At 42.4% G+C, this 9,077-nt stretch overlaps 1 long non-coding RNA gene across 2 annotated transcripts; it reads left to right on the forward strand.

Moving 5' to 3' along the window:
* The first annotated feature begins 606 nt into the window (after positions 1–606).
* On the forward strand, positions 607–7,025 carry LOC112405683 (uncharacterized). 2 transcript variants are annotated; one of them, XR_003004407.1, is made up of 4 exons: positions 607–1,110; positions 3,820–3,950; positions 5,044–5,289; positions 6,743–7,025. It is a non-coding gene; the product is annotated as an uncharacterized LOC112405683 (long non-coding RNA). The 2 variants fall into 2 exon arrangements; XR_003004406.1 differs by lacking the exon at positions 3,820–3,950.
* The last annotated feature ends 2,052 nt before the right edge of the window (positions 7,026–9,077 follow it).

The raw sequence follows: 9,077 nt of genomic DNA on the forward strand, positions 1-9,077 counted from the left end.
CCGCCGCCGCCGCCGCCACCGGAACCGTAGCCTTCTCCATCTCCGGGAAAAGAGGGAGGGCGCGGACGGGGGAGGGGCGTAGGGGCTACGCTCTACCGCGATTTCGGCCGCACCGGGACCAACACAGCGCTCGGTGCCGCCTCCGCCGCCACCGCCTCGGTCACCTCTACTGCTGCCGCCGCCGCCGCCGCTCCGCCAGCTCTCACCTCGTCTCGCGATACTAAGGGCGGGGAGCCTGACGATGGGAGGGAGGGAGAGGGAGGGAGCGTGAGGGAGCTAGGAGGGGGTGGTTAGAGGCGAAGAGAGAGACCGGGGTGTCGGGAGATCAAGCGGAGGGGAGACTACCCAGAGTCGGGGGAAGTGTGCCTAGGGCGACTTCCGATGGGGGGACGCCGGGGACAGAGGAGGGCCGCGGTTACTGCCGTAGCGCCCGCTACACCCGGGTTTCTTCTCTTTCCTCGCTATTTCCCCCGCACACAGCCCTTCAGACCTCCCTTCTTCCTTCCTCGCTGATGACTAGAACGCAGCCGCAGGCGGAAGTACGGATGACGCCATCAGCCGTCGCCTGAGCGGTGGCGCGCGGGTGGCCGAAACACGAAAGTGAGATTTCGAGGGTCGAGTCTTGGACCCCTGCGGGCGGGCAGTGCTGCGGTGCTGGGGGCGGGCGGGCAGGCTGGAGAGGAGCAGCCTGGGCCGGGTGGGGAACCCATACCGAAGCACGGACCAGACGCTTTGTTAGCTGGAGGCCCGGACTGCCTGATCCGGGAGGTGGAGCCTGGTTCTGGACTCTTGTACGTAGTTTCGTTTCTGGCCATTTTTTTCTACCGCCAAATGGTGAGTTAGGGCTGTGGATCTTGAGAGATGGCGTCGTGTAAAGGAAAGAGCCCACTTTGACTAAGTCTTGGGTCAGACTTCCTGAACCTGAGTTTACACCTGTGTAACCTAAAGGAGTTCGACTAAGTGAAGTCTGAGATCACTACAACTCTGAAGTTTCCAAGGGGAGAAGACAGGAGAAGGAAGCAGAATCTGTGCCAGACTCTGCTGACGATTCAGTGAATGACCCCGATTTTGTCCTTCCACCACTCACCTACTCAGCTTTTTATCTGTGAAGTAAGCATCATAAGTAGTCATCCTTGTCTGTGAATCTCTTGAAAGGAATATTGTGAAGGGGGTTGTGAGTTCAGTTGTAGGTGTCTGAAGAACTTTCAGGACTTTTGGAATAACAACGTAGCTTATTGAACTTAGAATTATCCCTTTCAGGTTCAATAACACAGTAGCATAAGGAAAATGAAGGAAACATCAAAGAAAGATGTACTGGCACAAGATAAAAAGTATGTCTCAGCTGACGTAGTTGCCGTTTTAAGACTGCTAAGTTTAGCTGAGTATGCCTGAATTTTTTTAGCCTTTTTTTTTTTCTTTTTAGCATTGGCATACCATATGAAATGTGGGCAGTTGCCAGTACTCTACAGAGTACTATGGCAGAATTGGCAATGATTGAATCAATTCATTCAAGCAAAAATTCATCATGTGCCTACTGTGTGCATAGTTTATAAAATCTAAGTCTCTGCTTCCTGGGGCTTTACAGTGTAATAAGTGTTATAGTAAATATACACACGAAGTGCTAATCATCTGCCTGTTCCTCTCCTACAGCGGTTGCTAAGTTCTGTGCAGAACAGTACACTACATTATGTATCTTAACACTACAGATTTAGGTCTTAACCTCCTACTTATATATTCTTCAGCACCTTTTTCTCCCTTCCCACCAGAATACTTTTGCAGTCTTTAAATCCCAACCACATTTCATTATGTGACTTTACTTCAAACTTCACAAGAAGATCGATGCTATTAGTCACAAACTCCTTTAATTTTCCAAATGCTAGAAACTTAGGTACTTCTGGATCTTTCCTTTCCTCCAATATCAGAGGAATGAGACACTCCCAGCTCTTATATAAGATGAATTATCCGTCTACTCTAGTTCCAATCCCTGAGTTCTCTTCTGTTATCTTTTCTGTCTTCAGTCCTCTACATTTGTGGTTCCACTGTGTTTCCTTTCCTTCACAACCAAGCTTTAAAGAGTATTCTACATTCAATGTCTCTTTTTGTTATCTGAATTTCACTTATTAACCCTCTGCAGTCTGACTTATGTACCTATCACACTATCACAAATACTCTGTTTGAAGTAATCCCATTATTTACAACAAAATGAATTCTTACTCTTTTATATAATAGGGAAATGATTATTTTGTTGGAACTATTAGAATAAGGTCACACCTATTAGAATGGACAAAGCCCCTGAAGTGACTTTCTGTTCTTTTTACGTAGCAATTTTTTTCCTTTTAGAACCTTGTAACAGAGACTTGATTAGTCATTCATGAAACTTATTTCTTCTTCCTGGGCAAACAGCTAGACTAAATATCCCAACTTCCCTTTAGTTATTTGTGGTCATGTGAATGACTTTTAGCCAGTGAAATGTAAAAGGAAGTGACATGCTCATTTCCAGGCTTAATGAAGGCCTTCCATCTTCACTCTTTGTCCATCAACTTGAAGCTAGTGAGTATGGTGATCTTAAAAACTGTATTTTGAAGATGCCAGAGCCAGAAGAGAGAAGGAGCATGAATGGCTAAATTACTACTTGGAAGACAGACACCTCCAAATTAGAAACACTGCTTTTTGGACTTCTTGTAGAGAGAAAATTGAGATTTGAGAATTCATATGTTACAGGAGCTAGAATGACCATGACTAACCTAGAAATTGGTGCTGGAAGTGGGGTACTGCTTAGACAGTACCCCATATTTTTATGCTATAAAATATGCTGTATTGGCTTACTGATGATGCAGCAGATGTTGGAGAAACTGGTATCAGAGGCTGGAAGGAGACCCATGTTTCGCAGTGGCAAAATGGGGGGTAAAACTATTACCTACCTATTGAGACTGTAGCTCAGTACAATCTCAATAAGAAGAAGAAATAGTTCAAAAGAGTATAAGTAATACTGTATTTTGCATTTTAGCATTTTACTTTTAGCAAGACTTTGCTAAAGAGATAAGCTCAGGAAACAGTTGCAGAAATGAAAGTGCATAGGAATATTTGGAATTCTTGACCTGGAACAGTAAAAAAATGAAACTAGAAGAGGCCTTGAGTACAGTCCTCCCAAGATTTAGTGCCGGAACAAAAATCAGATCAAGGCTTTGGCCTTTCCATCCAAGGCTGTTATTTTCGATGGCCTCAAGGAGGCTGGGATGAAGTTCTTGAGAAACTGACACGGGGGCAAGGAAGCAAAGGAATAAATTGGGTTAGAGAATTATGTAAGAACTTTGGGTGTAGTTACTGGAGGCAAATAGATCATAGGACTAAATTTTTGAAGGAATTTTATTACTGATCAAATTATGAACTTGATTCAAATATTGTTCAAGTGTTAAAACCTTGAGGCAACTGTTCCATCCCAAACTTGCATAAGTAGAAAATAGAGCATAAATGCTTTACAACTCCCCAATACTCACATAGGATGTGGCCATGGGTAATAATGGGCAGAAAACATTTCAGAGGCCAGTATTGGGCCATACAGAAGACAGAGGACAAATTCCTCTCCAAAACTAAATTGCGATCTCATCAAAATTTCCTCCACTCTCACAGCAGATGGACCACAAAATGCCTGCTCAGTATTTCATCATTGTTATGTATCTATATTGCCTAGTGTCTCACAGTTTTCTCTTTTCCTAATGAGAGCATATTGTAGTTACCTGTTTCTGATCTACCACTGTACAATATGTTTCCTGGAATTTGGGGTGATATTAGAGATAACTTGTGTTTTTTAATTCATAGGTTGTATCTGGACCTAATGAAGAGGACTGCACATTACCTAAAAACTAGACTTTAAGCCCGAACTAGTAACTGGATAGAACTTCTCGGTTGTCTTTATTGGAGTAGGATGTGTTCTTTGTTTGGGAAGAGAGGTAAAATGGATATTTAGTGATCAGAATAGTGGACACTTGCAGACACTAGATTCTTCTTCTGGGCACAGAGTTAGATTACATTTCCCAGCCTCCTTTGCAATTAGGCTTCCCAGTTAGATGTGCCAATTAGATTCTAACCAGTGGAATGTGAGTATAAGTGATGAGCTCCTGTTGCATCTCTGGTCCATAAAAGATATCACATGAAAAGTTCTCCATCTCCCATTCCCCAGCAACTTAAGACATTTGTATTGGAAGCCATGTGTTGAAGATGACGAAGCCACAAGGTGGAAAGACTCTGGTTTCCTGAATCTTCACTTGGAGGATAGCTGCCTGCCTATTAACTTGTGTTAGAGTTCTTTTGCATTCTTTTTTTTTTAATTAATTTATTTTTTTATGGCTGTGTTTGGTCTTCGTTTCTGTGCAAGGGCTTTCTCTAGTTGCGGCAAGTGGGGGCCACTCTTCATCGCAGTGCGTAGGCCTCTCACTATCGTGGCCTCTCTTGTTGCGGAGCACAGGCTCCAGACACGCAAGCTCAGTAATTGTGGCTCATGGGCCTAGTTGCTCCACGGCATGTGGGATCTTCCCAGACCAGGGCTCGAACCCGTGTCCCCTGCATTGGCAGGCAGATTCTCAACCACTGCACCACCAGGGAAGCCCCTCTTATGCATTCTTTTGTGTGACCCACTGATACTTGAGAGTTTGTCCTAACTAATATAGATCTACCCTTGTTTCTCCAGGTGCAACCATACATTTCCTGGTCTTAACTCCCATACCACAGGAGTGGGCCCATGAATCAAGCCAACCAAAGTACCATAATTCCTCAGTCATAGGGATTGGTTTAGGAATGGGCAGGTTAACAAAAGGAGCTAATCAGAGACAACCTCACCATTTTGGCTAGCATTATTGAGAAAGAGGCACCTCACTCTGGCTGAAGTTAAGCAAAAGCTTAAATTATCTGTGGCCTTTGGTCACCATGTGTCACGAACATGTCTGAGAAAGAAATCATTACAAGACAATAGAGGCAGTCTTGATGGTATTGCAAGAGGGAAAAAGTGCTCATGAATTGAGACATATTTCTTGGCTCTCTCCTCAGAGTTGAAACCCTAAGGGGTAAGGGATAGACACTGCCAGGAAGACTTCGGAATTCAAAAACAGGGAGCTTGTGGCTTGGGCCCTGTTTCCCACCTGGAACTTTGCCCAACACAGGCAACTACAATCAAGTAGAAATGGCAACATAATATGTTTAAGCAGATGGCCAGGCAGCATTGATAACCACTCCCACTCCTGCATGTTCCTTGACTACACTGAACTGAAAAGGAGATACAGAATTCCTTAAGAGGTATGTAAATTTGATTCACAGTAAGAGCGCAATTGCTTTACACAGGCTTGCTGCAGTACAGGGTGATTGAAACTCATGGCACAGGCTGTGGTATGAATCCATGGGTTGGATAGAGGATCCTATTGAAAAGACACTAACTCCCATAAATTCTAAAGTAAGGGCAGAGGCACAACAATCACATTTTGAGAGAATAGATTGCAAATTGTATCAACAATAGACCTTACAGCAACAAATTTAGACAGCAAGCAGGCCAGATGCCCCTCCAGCACTGCCATGGTAGTGAAGGACTTACCTCCAGCAACCAGATAAAATCTTAGAGAGAGAGAAAAGCCTAATAATATGTTAAACTTTGAATTCCCTGAACTTGCATCCAAAATTGATGTGAAATTCAAACGGACTGTTAAACTGGAAAAGAGTAAGAAATCTCAAAATGGCAAGGTTTGGGTTTTTATTCCTGACTAGTATATAAAATAATACCAGTGTCAACAAATGACACACCCTGAAATGTAAAACTGGTAAGTCTAGGTGGCATGCACAGTGGTAACGATTCCTTGGCTTAGGAGGTTCGTTAATATTTACTATGTTGTAGCAAGCAAGCAAATTGTTAAATTTTAGGTCTTAGACAATATCTGTATCAACGTTAACGTTTTAGGGGAATTGGTAGAAAAATGTCAGGATTTTGCAGTGTGTCCATTAGCAAGGTCCTACAAGAAAGGGATACATTTCAGTTCAAGCTGCCTGTATGAATGCAGAAGAAAGAATACAGTTAACCCTTAAACTGTGCGAATTTTTAAAAATAAATACAGTGGCCCTCAGTATTGGGGGACTCCACATACATGATTAAATCTGCAAATGCAGAATCCACAGATCTGGAGGGTTGACTACTGGACCCAAGCATCCGCAGATTTTGCTATCTGTGGCAGGTCCTGGAACCAGTAACCTTTGAGTACCGAGGAACAACTGTATATTTCTAAGGCACTCCCTTTCTGCATGTACTCAGTAATTCATGTGACTGAGAATCAACTAAACCTGCAATGTACAGGTTTGGAAAACCCATATTCTCTGTCCTGGGCTAAAGTTAGTGCAAACACAGCTAAGGAGTTGAAAACTCAGTAAAAGATATAGTTGGAACCCTGAAAAAAGCCTGATTCTTGATCACCTCATGCATCTCTTGCCGTGCATATCCTATCTGACAAAGTTTGACAAATTAGTCCCATTGTGAGGAACCATTCCCTGAGATGCAACTTGGAGGCAAGTGGACAGAGATAAATCCTAGCTGCATTATCCCTAAACTCATTGCTCAGCTTATGATTTTGGATGCAAAGGCCAAATTAGAAATACATAGTTAATTTAGTTGACTGGAGGATAGACATTGCATTCCTAACTTGTAACACATTGCTAAGGGACAGAAAACAGATTAACACACCATCTCTGTTTTTGGTTTCTAAACCAGAGTTACCAAAAAGCAAGGTGACCAGCAACCAACTAAGATTGTAAGAGACTTGTATAGACAAAAAATACCAAGTCTTGCAAACAAAGGCCTATGATTGCTTAATTCCAGTACCCTCTTATTATGGGCAAGGGATCAGGGAGCACCTTCCAGAGCACAAACTCAAGACATATTAACTGGACTTCCCTGGTGACGCAGTAGTTAAGAATCCGCCTGCCAATGCATGGGGCACGGGTTCGAGCCCTGGTCCGGGAAGATCCCACATGCCGCGGAGCAACTAAGCCCATGCGCCACAACTACTGAGCTTGCGCTCTAGAGCCCACAAGCCACAACTACTGAGCCCACACGCCGCAACTACTGAAGCCTGTGTACCTAGAGCCCCTGCTCTGCAACAAGAGAAGCCACCACAATGAGAAGCCTGTGCACCGCAATAAAGAATAGCCCCCACTCACCTCAACTAGAGAAAGCCTGCGCGCAGCAACAAAGACCCAACACAGCCAAGAAAAAAAAAAAAAAAGGACGTATTAACTAACCAAGAACCTCATCTACTAGCTAATTAGAGTGCCCTTACTTTCCTTAAGTGTATACCAATATCTAATAAAATTATCTTTATCATGCTGTACCATGATGTGTTACATTCAAACCTGGTTTAAGAAATGCATATCACCTAGAACTCTTGGTTTCCAAGAGCAAGATGGAAAAATTGGATGAGAGTTTGGCATGTCTCCTGTTGGAGAAGAGAGTATTTCAGTTGTCCATGTTACAATTATATTGTCTTAGACTAGGGCATTTTAAAAATTCTGTGTACTGAAGAAAGCACAAGTATAGGTGCCGGGTAGCCAAGGGTAGAATGTAGTGAACAACACTTTTGTATGTCCATCTTTTCAGGAGATTCCTATCCTTTATGTAATAAAGCTGTCAGTTATGTGACTTCCCCTGTCATAAAGATATCTTTATGACAAGATATCCAAGCCAATCTCCGGAGTAATGTATGACAATTTTACTGAGGCTAGAGCTGCCACTTACCATCTTTGGCACAACAGGGAGCAAACCTACCTTACCATATACAGGTGTTCCTTGGAGGTATTGCAGGTTCGGTTCCAGACTACCACAAGAAAGCAAATATCAATAAAGTGAGTCACAAATTTGTTGACTTCCCAGTGTTTACAAAAGTTATTTTTACACCATACTCTAGTCTATTAAGTATGCAATAGCATTATGTGTTAAACATATTAAAGCATTATGTCTTAAGCATGTTTAAGCATTATACCTTAAATAAAAATACTGCTAAAAAATGCTACCATCATCTGAGTCTTCAGCAAGTCATAGTAGTAACATCAAAGTAGTTTCACAGATAACCAAATCATATATAGTAATAATGAAAAAGTTTGAAATGTGAGAATTACAAAATGTGACACAGAGATACAAAGGGAGCAAATGCTATTGGAAAAGTGCTGCCAATAGGTATGCTCAGTGCAGAGTTGCTACAAACCTTTTATTTAAAAAATGCAGTATCTGCAAAATGCAGTAAAGTGAAATGTAACAAAGCAAGGTATGCCTGTAGAAAAAACACACCAAGGTATTATAAGCAATAGAGACTAGAGTCCAGATAGCATTTGAAATCCAGGATCATAGACTAACCCATTGTCCATTAATTAAGTGGCCACTAAGTTCTGTCTTTTTTCCCTCCCACACCTGCTGCTCTCATTTAAGCTATTTCAAGGTACGTTTTATACATGTGCAACTAAAATATCCCTGACCAATGTAGTCCCCTGGGTGGCATAGTCCCATTCTTAGAGAATCTTACAAAACAAGGATTGGGGCAGTAGTTAACATTGTCCCACCAAACTCTCCATGGAGACATTTCCTCAATTGCCTTCCTTGGAAAAATTGTTTGACTTTATTAAGAAGATAGTGATTTATGATTACTTCCTAATTGCCAAAGTCATTAGCCTCTCCCAGGTAATTCCACAAATTACCTGGTGTGGAATTTGGCATCAATTGTTGCAGTTTCCAAGTGGGTCCCAGTAAACTAATCCCCCTCTTCTTGCCTAGGTTCTGAACAATTTGGGAAATAAAGCAAAGGATAGAAATGGGGGCCAAAATATCACTTTATTACAGATAAAGTTAAGTTGATTGATGTTGCGTAGTGGGAAAACCAAATCGTCCTGCCAACTGATCCCCAGAATTAGGCAGATTTATACCTCCAATTCCTAGCAACAACACTTGACAGGGACAGCATGGAGGATCAAATGGGAATTTGGTCTCTGGACAACCTTGTTCTTTGAGGTTGGAAGACAAAGCTAAATCAGACATTCTTCACAAATTTACTAATTTT

The sequence above is a fragment of the Neophocaena asiaeorientalis genome, unplaced genomic scaffold (genome assembly GCF_003031525.2).
Source record: "Neophocaena asiaeorientalis asiaeorientalis breed wild unplaced genomic scaffold, Neophocaena_asiaeorientalis_V1.1 scaffold148, whole genome shotgun sequence".
In the NCBI taxonomy this organism is placed as follows: Eukaryota; Metazoa; Chordata; class Mammalia; order Artiodactyla; family Phocoenidae; genus Neophocaena; species Neophocaena asiaeorientalis.